Consider the following 13,581-nt stretch of genomic DNA (forward strand, 5'->3'; position numbering starts at 1 on the left):
AATGTTGTTAATTCCACGCTGCTTCTGAATCCTCTCAGCTGCCTGAGGTCTCTTCACGTAGCTTCTGTTTGCTCGTCTTATGACCAGGTTATTTTTATTTATTTTTTGGTAACTTTCCGGCAGCAGATATTCCGCCGTAGTTTCAACAAAGTTCCTGAAGCCCAAGGAACCGAGGTTGGTGTGAGGCTGCGAGAGTTTGCCCGCTATGACAAAACCTCATATGAGAACTTGTAAGTGCACTGCACAAGAGTGACCCCATGATTGGTTTGTATTCCTTGAGCATGGTCATGTTTGTATTTTATGTGAAGATGAAAAAATTTATAAACTTCTCTGTTAATTCATATGTGGTGATTGCACTATATAAGCCTAAGTATTGGCCAAATGCTCCATCACCACATCAAAATTGAACAGGTTCTTGCTTAGCGCATACCACAAAGATTACTTAATTAATATTGAAAGTTTATGTCAGATGTGTGTTAATAATGATACCTTTTGCCCTCGGAGGAGCTAAGAATAATTTACATTCAGATGTTCAGTTCCAATGTATTCAGTTTTGTGATTCTGCATGCCTGAGTCTCAATGACTTAGTCTTTTCTTTTTGGTCATTTGAAATAATTTTCTCTCCCCTCAGGGACACAATTGTCTCCATTTCACTTCCATTATCATCACTCCTCTCTATCTCAAATCAAATCCTCTGTCCAAACCTGCGGCGCCATCAGCTTGCTCAGTCTAATTGCAGGGAGCAGATCCTTTATGAGAAAAGTGATTCTGCTGAGAGGAGGCAAAACAATGGATGCAAATGCTGTTTCTATTGATCGGCCACTGTCTCTGTCGCCCTGCCAGTCGGGGCTGTGTTTACCTTTCCCGTGCAGAGATCTGATGTGCCGTAAGATTTAGTGGCCCGAGTGCCCATATTAGCCACTACAGGAGGACTCTGAGTACACCGGTGTGATGGAAGCATGGCTGTAAATACACGTGGTGCTCCTCTGCAGACACACACAGCTTCATAAGTCGCCTGGAAGAGTGTCAAACAAGGCCATCAACTTTTTGGCCTACAGTTAGGCCCCCACAGGCAGACAGAAAAAAAATGAGGAGGTAGATTTATCATACCAGGAGGAGCAGGTTGTATATGATAGTTTTTTTTTTTTTTTTACCCTGTTTGCCTTTTTGTTGTTTTTGGAATCTCCTTTGCTTCTCGGTTGTGCCTGCCCGAATGAAATGAGGAAACATGTTTTTGGAATGTCAGAAGAAGGCAAAGTATCTGGAAAAGATGCAAACTCTACACTGGAAGGCCATAACCTAGACTTCAGCCTCCAACTTCAGAGGCCGATGCGTGTATACTTGTCCCCTGTGCTGCCACTCACTTGTGGATGAAACTTTATATAACATCTTTGCCTAAAATGAAACTCATTGTGTGTGTGTCTGTTTGTCTGGTCAACGCTAACCACTGGATCACCTGGCCGCCTGCGATTTAAATTTAAGCAGAAAATGTCATTGAACATGTTCGGAGACTCTCAGTCAAATCTCAACATATCAGGTTGTTATTAGTCGTGCTAATATAACAACTACGTTTTGTTCCTTGGATCCATATAAAATTACGGAACACTCACTTATTGATGATGCATCTTTGGTTGGTGTTGTGTAGGCCTTGCCGGAGGTCTCGAGCATGCGGTTTCACAAGTCTTGTGTGCAAACGTGGTGACAGCTGACCTGAGTCACAGTGGCAGCTAATCCATGGGACTAAATCAGGGTGGGACCTTGGGCCAAAGGATAAACGGGGTGGGTTACGTCTTGTATCCTGCTGCTCGATTCGGTTCCCTGCTCTACGTCACCTATCAATATGCCTAATGATGGTACCAAGCCCGATCAGTCTCTGGGGCTTGTTGGCATTGCCATAAAGAAATGTGTTGACTTTTAATCATGGAAAAAAAAAACAATCTTCTGTAAGTCCCACGGGTCAGAGCGCTGGTCCAAAGACTTGTGATGTGACTGATTTTTATCCGCCCCCACTTCCCCGCGCACCCCCCAACTTCACACAGTAGTCGTTTTCCTCTTCTTACGCCAGTGTGACAGGTAGTGCAGATGAGGTTGTGAGCGAATAGTTCCTTCCTCTCATCAATAGTGTTTAAGGTCAGGGTCAAAATGGTAGAGGAGGTAAGGTGATGTATGAATGGAGGCGGAAGGTGGAACGAGAATAAGGCCAAGTGGGGAAAGATGAGGACTCATAACATGGATGAATAAAAACTGAGTGGGAACATTAGAGATGAGAGTGAGTGCAAGGTAACCACTGCAGGAGAATTGAAGTGCTGGGAAAACTATTCCACTTACCTCAGGACCTCCACCAAGGCTTCAAAAGAATGCTGCAATAATCAATGAAAGTTGGAATGATTACACTTCAAACAGCGGAAATTGTAGGGACCAATAATGTGTTTGGAAACGAATTTTGCAGAGAAGGTCTTGATTTGAATAGTTTGTACAATTTAATTTTATTTGAAGAATTTCAACAGAATTATTTTTCATCTATTCTACATTGATTATTGAATTAATATTTAAATCAGCCATGGGGGTAAAAGTAATTAAAAGAAATCATAATTTGCATTCATTCCCATGGGGCAGCATGGTGCCCTACTGGTTAGCATGTCCGGCTCACAGATTTAAGGTCCAAGATTAGAATCTTTGCTTTTTTTTATTCTTCTTTTGCTCTTGAGTTTTCTTGTTTTGCGTGTTCGATCATCTGAAGACTCCAAAGGGCCTCGACTTGTGAATGTGAGTGTGAAAAGTTGTTTGTTTACATGTGCCCAACCACGGTGACCAGTCCAGTGTTGACCTCGGTTCTCATCCAAAGAGGCTCCAGCTCAGTCGTGACACGAATGAGGATGAGGATGCAGTAAATCATAATAAACAAGCAGTAATAATTCTCACAGGCAAACAAAATCAACTCTTCAAGCATCAACTCTTTGGCAGAGGTACTAACCATCATTTTTCAACTTATGCCATTAACGCCCCAAATAAAGTTCCGCGTCTTGTGCAGTAATCATGAAACAGCATCTTTTCATTAAGCTTCATTCAACAATGTAGGAATTTTGATGACCTGTGATAAGCAGCAGCTAAGCGCTCCTGAAATGAGCTTCAATCCAGTATGTACTTATTCCTCTAAAGTTTGCTTTTTTGCCCATGATTATTTGCAATATACAAAAGACTTTTAAAGACCACAATGTACATCAAAAATAGACATTGAAGGAAAAAAAATGTAAAATATTCTAAGGACCAATTCAAAGCACCGTATTACAAATATCTGACTATAAGTATATTTTATAAGCGGTGTTTGATATAATTTTAATTAATTAATTTTATAATGATATTGTTATCGCATGCATGATGCATAGGTGTCAAACTCAGGTCGTGGAGGGCCGCTGTCCTGCATGTTTTCCAAGTCTCCCTGTTGCAACACACCTGATGCAAATGAACAAGTTCAATGTCAGGCTTGCGCAGAGCTTGCTGATGATCTGATCATTTGAATCAGGTGTGTTGCAACAGGGAGATAGACAATAAAACAATATTCACAGGCACGTTTTCTTCATCGTTGGCGCAAAAATTACTAATATAAACTCCTTTGTTATTGTCATCATCACTACATTATGCGGCCTCTTGGTGGCAGACAGATTAAAAGCATTTTTTTCAAGCAAAAAAAAGGATTTATTGTTGTAACATTGAGACTTACCTTATTTGAAAACTTTTTTTGTTTTATTACCATTACATAATATTTACCGTACAACTGGACAATATTACTGCACTTTGTTCTTTTATATCGACTTATTTTTTCTCCCCTCAATGTTTAACATACAACCTTTTTCTCTCTTAATTTTAAGACGTGTCCTCAACAGTAGCACTTTTTTTAAAAATTAGAATTGTACTTTATTTCTCTTGGTGTGTCCCTGATACACCTTGGTTGCAACAAACTAAACCCCTCAGTTAGAAAGCCAAAAAACATGTCGCTACCCTCCAGAGCCCTGCAACAAAAGTCACGTTAGCACACTTGAATGTTCTTCATCATTCGGTGTTTCCTTTCCTGCAATCCCCTGGCAAATTACACTAATGTCAGGTTGACACAGTTAATCCACAGCAGAGTTCTCTTGAGAATCCCTGCTAGGCTAATCATGCTTCAAGGAATAATTGCAGTCATTTTAAAGCAATGCATGAATGGAACTTGATAATGTGATTTCATCGTCCCCACAGACTTTCATTTCCTAGTGAACCTCCGCACCCTACTTAGAACCAGCGGCAAAGTCTGCGTTGGGTCCGCCAATTCGTGTTGAGATTCCTCTGCGATTGCTGGCGTTATCACATCAGTTGGATTATTCTGATTGAGTCGTAGAAATGTAACAACGTCGTCGATAAGCATTGGGAGTATGCATGTCAAGAGTCAGTCCTCTGCCAATTCATGCTTCCTTCCAGAGAGACAAAGAGATGTTTACCAAGAAACCGCCGGTGGGTCCAAAGAGGGCGTGTCACAGCCAGCGTGGTCGGGCCTGTGACGGATTGTACCTGACCCGCCTGCCGGACTAAATAGAGGCATTAGCGGTTCTATTGCTGAGGCTTACTGGCCTATGAAATGTGCAGTGAGGCAATGTCCCGGGTCTCGGCACAAAGTGATGAATGGTTTATATTCCTGTGTAAAGCATATTAAAGTCAGATGGCATGATGGATAGCGGCCAGGAGACAGCAGGGGGAGGAAGTAAGATGGGGGGGTAGATTAAGGAGAGATGCGAGGGGTCTTTTGATAAAATATGCAATGGGCGGAAATTAAAAACCGAGAGGAAAATATCCCAAACTGGTCACTCATCTCCGTTTTTGCATTTGTACTGCAAGCTGATGAAGAGTGTTGAGGCAATTTTGAATTTTTAATGCGTCCCCTTCAGGCTTCAGCACAACGTCTGGTCTTTGTGAGCCTCCCACCCGTCGCCGAGGCGCTCGTGTGCACTTGCTTCACTTCACACGGTCCGAGTGTGCTCCCAAAGGCAACATTTACACTCTACCTTATGGGTCATAAATCCCACAATGACTGACCCTGATGTGGAGTTGAGTCGTGAATGGACAGAATATGTCACAGTTGTTTTCCATTTGCTGTTGTTGTTGTTGTTTTTACCCTTTGCTGTCACTTGCCACGAGCACAGCCTGGTTAGGTCTTTTTTTGTTGCATAATCAATTCACATGAATCGTAACTATTTAATCTTGCACAAGTGGCAAATATTTGGAACAATTTTGCCATCCGTGCATCCGTTTTCTGCTCTTACTCTGTTCATGATAGCTGCTGAGTTGGTAGGGTCACAGCATAAAACTGGTCGGCAGTCAATCACAGGGCACATGACACACACCTTTGGGCTATTTCAAGTCTCACATGAAGCTAACCCTTCTGGAATGTGGGAGGAAGCTGGAGTACTTAGAGGACGTGAAAACTCCACAAGCGCTAACCACATGCGTCAGCATGTCGCCAACAACATTCGGAGTATATTCATATTTACAGTCGCTTCTGGCAAGTGAAATTGGAGTGTAAAAGAAAATAGAAAGGTCAGCAGTATAGTGTATCCGTGTATCATCTGTACTTTCCATTTTCATTTCACATTTTTTTCATATCTCAATTTTAGGCTTAGTAGGTTAAAAATACCAAATGGAATGGAGAGTAAGGCACAATTAAGGCTTACTTTGGTTTCAATATTGGGTTGTTCGGGTTGCCTTTCTGGCAACCGATTCAGGGTGTACGCCGCCTACTGCCTTAAGACGGTTGGGATAGATCTTCAGCACGCTCGCAACCATTGTGAGGATAACACGGTTCAGATAATGGATGGATGGTTGTTCGGGTTGACATGACCTGAAAGTTTGATAACAAGTAGCCTGAAATATGTTAGCTTGATCAAACGAGCTTATGCATCTTGGAATGAGTTGAGTGCTGGCCGCTTTAGCTACCAAGGTATAACTTTAAGCGACCTGCTGAAGTTACCTTCAATATGTCCAACAGTTTCATGGATTGGAGATTTGGACTCTTGTCAGGGAGTGGTACTGTAAGTTTAGTTGACTCATGGAGGAGTATGTTAATTTGTGTGATGCATTGCAACAGAATGACTCGTTGCCCAGGTGACAAGGATTTTCCTTCATTTGGTATTAATATTTGCTTGAGTTATTTCCCAAAGTCGGTGACAATATGCAAGTGGCCAGAATGAATCCTTTGGTGATGTTAATCAGGTGCAAAGAATTTAAATTCGTGTACCATCCATTAACTTAACTCAACCAAGTCTCTTCTCTGTTGAGTTCATTCTTGAACTTCTATTTTGCATTTTATTTAAAGCTGATAACAAACACTCCATTTGTTTTACTTTAAAAGCTGAGGTTTTTAACTGGTCTCTTTGATGGTCATGCAGTAGTTGTGGTCAACTTGTAGAGTAGTAAAACAAAGCTAATATTTAATTTTAAAAATCTGCCCTGACGTTTTAAATGGATATCGGCATAGGCTATGATAGTCTATTTGCATTTATTTGAGAGAAAACGCAGTGATTATTTTTGTGTCTTCTTTTTTATTCTCATTTCTGAACATTGCAAACGGGTACTGCACGGTCACCTGTTATTTCGGACCTAATCCTTGATCCTTTAAAACTGGCATTTTTGTATATTTCAGTCCAGCGGGTGTTGAATATATGCTACAAGCTATCTAACTTGGATAAAAAGTTACAAACATCTGCTGAAAAATGTTCCTTCTATTTTTCATGTTCAGCAAACACCAAATGTTTTGTTTGCTTGACAGCTAGGGTGTGGACCAGGGCTTCGGGCTGGTATGGCCACTTTAGTGCGCCTTGTTGTCTGCCGTGAGTAAGTGCATCTCACAAAGGTACAACTAGGTAAAAAAAGGTAAAAAGTCTGACTTGACAGCCAGCGCATGATGGGAAAGGGCTTAGCATTGACGTGGCTACATTAGAGTGCCTCGTTGTTAACATTCTTCTGTGGTATGTCAAATTTAGAAGTTTTCACTGTATAGGAACTTGAATAGTAAATCATCATTTGAGTTATTTTACAATTTTTGTCCGAACCCACATTATTTAAAATAAAATAAAAAAGTATTCAACATAAATTTAAGAAAGGTGTTATTAGTCCGTCAAACTCAGTCTCAGAATTAGTCATTTTGTTTGACAACCAATGCACACGCATTCTGTACAATCACTTGGACAAGCCAACCTAGGAGTTGTTTACTCGTATGAGAGAAACAACTTCAGAATCAAAGTCTATCCCAAGATGGAATGGTGCATTTAACTTGACTGCATTCTCTTCCGTGGCATAAAATGAATCCTTAAATTCCATTCACCAAGGTCATAGGTGGAGCTAATGTTGCCATAAAAGCAAATCGTTGCCATCATAAGTGAGGCGTGATGGATGATGGTTCACTTCTGATGTCGGGGAACATAAATGGAATCTTACTGTACATGTGTCTGACTCAGTTGCACGCATTTTCTCACTTTTGATTTTAGTTAATTTAATGAGTGTTTTGTCACTGTTATGATGATGATACTATCTTTCAAATACATTGCAGTCATATATCATACTTTCAGCAATTTCTTTATCCGTTCCACAATGATCATCCAAACACTGCCCTGACATTTTACATTGATATCAGCCTCGCATAGTTTAATGTTGAATTTAGTGTGCGTCAACCAGATGCAAAAAAAAAAAAGCCATTACAAAGGCTATAATGGGCCTTTGATTTTGAATGCCAAATGTTTCCTAAGCCAATGTTACTATAAATATAAATATATATATTGACTGCTATTATCCCTGCATTGATTCATTATGTACATGAATCAAGGTTCATCATTTAAATTGGAAAAAAAATTCATGGCACAACACCAAACAAAAATGGCAGAAAAAGTATTTACAACATATATCTAATAGAACATTTGTTGATTCTGAGTTCTACTGAAGCCCTCCAGATAAACTTGATCTTACTTTTCATGAATGCCTGCTTTAGGAATTTAATGCAACGATGAAAGGTTTGTCAAATCTGATTTTGTTTTTAAAAACTTGTCTGGGTGGCATAAATTGTAGTACGTATTTGAGTCGCGTTACCACCACAAAATCTTTTCAAACTGGTACTAAATTGCAGTCAGGGACAGAAAAACATTTTGCCAGGTGGCAGTATTGCAACACTGCTCCATTGTCAGTTGATGAGCCATTGGCAAGATAGCGATAGTAAGGCTTACCCAGTCCAATTCTGATGGCCTCACGTCTGTCCAAATAATAGCTAAACCGAAACAGAAAAAAGACGTACAGTAGGTCTACAGTGACTTAATTGGGACAGATTGCATTTGTAGAATACCGAGAAACACATCATATGATATGTGCGAAATGTTGTAATAGATGGATTTTTAGTGTACATTACTGAGATAATAATGCCATAGATTGTGACACTGTTATTTTATTTCTTCATGAAACTTCAGTAGGAGGAGTAAGAGGCATGTGATTGTGCTGTTTGTTGTAAGGTGTTGAACTTTGAGATTGAAAGCTTGGCTTAAAACGGGACAAAGAAGAAACAACTGAATCCCATTCCCCTCCAAGTGCACTTTGTTCCGCTTGCAGCAACGCACCAGAGAAATAAAAGGTTTCCTCTCGATGACCCTGACAGCGGAGGACACACTTGTACACACTCAGAAAACAGGCACCCAGAGACGACAGTTCTGCAAAGGTTTGCATTCAGGTGCACACTGTGCAGACAAATGGACTGATTCGGCTCGGCATCCCCTGCAGAATTAATTGAACGTTAGACCTACGAAACCTTCAGTTGGAGGACTGACACTATACAAGCAAGGTTCCTCCATGCTCGATCAGCCGAAACTCTGTACAGTAAATTGCACACACACACACATTATACATGGGGGACATGGAACTCACAAGGTCAGTGGCAACAAAGCAGCTCACATTCCCAGCAGGTTTTGATGACTTTCACGTAGATTCGGCTCACTTTGGCTCAATCAATTTGAAGACCAGTGTGTTCTTCCGTTCATGTTTTTTGTCATGATCCACTTGCCAGCCCTCACCACGGGATGGATTACAGCCTCCAGAGGACATGGAGCCTCAGGGAAGAGTGAGAAGATTTCAAGCTTTCTGTGAAAATCCCCCCGCCTCCGCCGACATAACACACATACACTAAACATGAGATTATTCCATGTCCGTGTCCATGTATCCTCCACTTATGTAAACATGCCTCTGTGTATGCAAACCAGAAAGTAATTTCAACTGCTGCCACTCAAAATTGTACCACTTGGCTGTTAACATAATGCTTGACTAATACTTTTGTATCTACACTAAATGAGGTCTATGCAAACTCAGTGGTGGCGTTGCATTTTTAAAAAGCACAGTGTAGTGTGGATCTCATGCTAGGCAATGCAAGCATGTATCTTTGTATGTATTCGATGATCTATTTATTATTTTTATAGTATATATCTACTTTAAAATAAAATGGTGCCTTGAGAAGTGAGTTTAGATGTGTAACTTAAAAAACTTGACATTTTCCATTTAAATTAATGGAAATGTCATTCATCCATTTCAACAGCACTCTATAATAGTGTGCTTCATTAAAAAAAACATCTAGTATAAACATAAATAGAATGTGAAGAATCAAACAGTTTGTTCATAATAATTAATTCACTGCACCACCTTCCCCTGCTGGGGGCAGTATAACGGACATACGGATATCCAGGTACAAGGAGACAGTCACAACTCATCGGTAAGCAGCAGTAATAGTCATTTCTTGCAGATGATAAACAATACATACAAGTGAATATCATTATATTGTCTTTAAACATGTGTTGCTCCTCCGTTGACGCTCACATATCAGGGTTAAAACACAGACGCGCCCTCCATTCCCCTCCCAGGGAAGTGGGAGGCAATCATGGCCCCATTTTGCATGAAAAACAAAACTCAAGCATTCAACCAAGCGCTGACAACTGCCTGGATTTATCTGTCAGCATGGTGAGGAAACCTTTGGCTCCTCAGGACCTGCTCTGACCAGCTGTGTAACATTGTCCAGCACATCTTCAACCTGAGCCTGAAGCTGGGCAGAGCTCCACAGCTGTGGAAAACTTCGTGCCTGGTCCCAGTGCCCAAGACCCCCCACCCTAAGGAGCTGAACAGCTACAGACCCGTGGCGCTGACGTCTCACCTGATGAAGACGCTGGAGAGACTCATCCTCGCCCACCTTCGACCGCTGGTGAGCCCGTCACTGGACCCGCTGCAGTTTGCCTATCAGCCTGGCATCGGCGTGGAAGACGCCATTATCTACCTCCTCCATTCAGTGCTGTCACACTTGGAGAAGGCTGGGAGCACTGTGAGAATCATGTTCTTTGATTTCTCCAGTGCCTTCAACACCATCCAGCCCAATTTGCTGGGAGGCAAACTGCAGAACGCCGGAGTGGACCACCATCTCACAGCATGGATCATAGACTACCTCACAAATCGGCCGCAGTACGTGAGATTGCAGAGCTGTGAGTCGGACCGGCTTCTCTGCAGCACTGGAGCGCCGCAGGTGACTGTTCTGGCTCCATTCCTGTTCATCCTCTACACCTCGGACTTCAGACACGACACTCCAAACTGCCACCTTCAGAAGTTCTCCGATGACTCTGCGATTGTTGGCCTCATTACAGAAGGGGACGATCAGGAGTACAGCGGACTGACAAAGGACTTATAATAATAATAATAATTAAATGATGTGAAGGAAAATTGTAAATAGTACTGCAATTTATCCATTTGTGTTCATATTGTATTTAATTGAAAGATGTTTGTTGTTTTTTTTTCTCTTTCTCCTTTCTTCTTTCTACATACATTCTTGCTGCTGGAGGCTGTAAATTTCCCCAGTGTGGGACGAATAAAGGATATCTTATCTTATCTTATTAATTGTTTTGAGAAGGATGAATGGACCCAGTGTCCTGTTGTACATAGAAGAACACACACACACACAAACATGCACATATGTAAAACTGAGGACACAAATTCTTTTGAGTCAAATAAAAACATTGTATATAAAGACAGTTAACATTAAAATAAATTTTAGTAAAATTTGCCACTGCAAATGAAAATGACACTGTAATTAAAGTTTGGTTAAATGATTGTTGAGCGGTACTATCTTTGCAAAACAACAAGAAAAAATAAATAGTCAGTGGTGTTTCATCCGTGTTGTATTGGCCAAAAATGGTAATGATGGATGTGTACTCTCAAAGGACAAGGGTGCTCTTTACGGAAGACAAGCCCCTGCATGCCCGCGGGCCCGTCATAACGACATCCTTTAGATCTCATTATCAGGCTTATTGATTGGTTATGGCCACCTGGCTCCCCCACACACATATTCAAATCAACAAAAGATAAATGTTTGGATGCTGGACAAAACACACACGCGCATATAAAAACACATTCATCAGAAATATATGCTATAAAGTTAATAAGATGGGAAATGGGCTTCAATAAATAAGATGAAGGTCTAAATGGAACCTCCCAGAGAAAGCAATCTCATGGCGAGACACACTAACGAATCTGTAATGCACTTTTGCGTACACACGCACACAAGCTTTCAGTCTCTCTGCTCGTGCACTCACGAGCGTTTTTAGTCCCTAATGTGACGCTGCCAATTTGTTCCAAGAGGAAATTGCCTTAATTAAAAGTACCGTGTTAATAGATCTAAGTCCATTTGGGTCGTCAAAGGTTTGAACGTGTCTTGTGTCCGCCCACATGCACACATGACGTTCATCAAAGCACTTCCAACATTGTGTTTGCCTGCCCAAATGGAAGGCAAGCGATTAAAAACGTTCACTCAAACAACATTAAGTGCAAAATCAAATGAGATCCGAGATAAGAGCTGGATCAGAAATGTTACCTTCACAAAGATGAAATACTCACTTTTGAATGACAACATGAGAGAAGGATTTATTTTACATCGTTACAGTATATTGTAGGATTCACCCCTCCCCACTTCCTTTCTGTTTATATTTATCAACATTTTTGGAATACAAATCAGTATTCGAGAAAAAAAAAGTACAATAATTTAATGGACTTACTAAACAATGACCCTCATATTACAATAAAAGTACAGTAAATCGAATAAAAAGGGAATACAATCAGAAGAGCAGTATATTAACTGTGTTCTTTGAAAATTGAGTTATTTTTGGACCAAGGCCTCTGCTGAATATGAGGCAGCAGATGGTCCAAGTGACTGAGGTCAAAGGTAATCTTGTTGCATGTTCTGCGTTTCAGCAGTTTCCCTTTTTTTTAAATTTAAATTTAGCATTTTTATATTCACTGCTAATCAATTCAAAGGTGCTACAGTCTACAATTAGCTCCCCATGCACCAAGCAAACAGGGCAAAGTCCCTCTTTAATTACATAAGTAAAGTGGAAGTCGTACTGCAAGTTCCAAAAGGCCACAGTCATAAATCTAATTAAGGCCTCTCCACATGCATGGCCGGCCCGTCCGCCTGGTAATTGTCTCCTTACTGTGAACACACAAACAATTCTCCTCCACCAACCCACTGTACCTGGAACCCATACGAACCGATCGTGCCAGCAGCAACTGGCGTCACGATGGAAGGGTGGCAGCAGGCAGCACAGATTGCACAGATGTCACTACATCCCCCGCAGGAAAAAGGAAGAGCGGAGAAGGGACTTTGGAGTAGGCCACTAGAAATGGTTTGAAAATGTCGCGTGCTGTGATGTGAAGCGTAAGAAGATTTTGTGTTTTACTCACAAATGTAACCAGAATCTCATCAGAGAGTGATCATTTGTAGCTTGTCTTCTGAGGAGAGACTAGATCAAATGATGAGTGAGGTTGCAATGACCTCTGAAACCTTTATGTAGAACCAAATCGCATACGAACACCTTTCAAATAATTGATTTTTCAAACAGATGTAGAAAAATAACTATATTATTAATAATGTTCTACCCTACGCAAAGCACAAGCTCCATGGAGGCCTGCGGCGATTTTACAACAGTCCGGTCTGGTCTGAAGCGTGCAAAAAGACTTTTCAAGGACAGACACAGAGGGGTGTTAACTCTGCACAGTAATAAGTCTACCAGGTCTATTAAATGTCATTTTATGGTTGCGAAGGAGCACCAACCTGTTCATGGTGCATCTGAATAGAACAATTTTGAGATATTTACAGGCTGTGGTGTTTCAATCAGCTATGCATTTTATGATATTTGCACACGTCAAATGGACGAATTGTATCTATCATGCAACAACCCAAACCCTACAGCCGACCCTAATGCAAACCCCAAACCTAACAACCCTGCCTTAACCCAAACTGACCTGGAGACTCAACCAAAAGCTTCTACTGACCAAAACTCCTATGGTGTGTTTGTCACTAGTCACAGGTGATGTGGAGCCTATCGTAGCTGACTTTGAGAGATGGGGTACACTCTGGAATGGGTGCTCGTCAATTGCAGGGCACACACAGGCAAACAACAGGGTGTCCAAAGTCCTGTCCGCAGGCTGTTTGAAGCCAGATTTTCGCTGTCATGTACTAAATATAACATTTAGGGAGGGGCACAGTGAGAA

Source organism: Hippocampus zosterae, chromosome 8 (genome assembly GCF_025434085.1).
Source record: "Hippocampus zosterae strain Florida chromosome 8, ASM2543408v3, whole genome shotgun sequence".
NCBI lineage: Eukaryota > Metazoa > Chordata > Actinopteri > Syngnathiformes > Syngnathidae > Hippocampus > Hippocampus zosterae.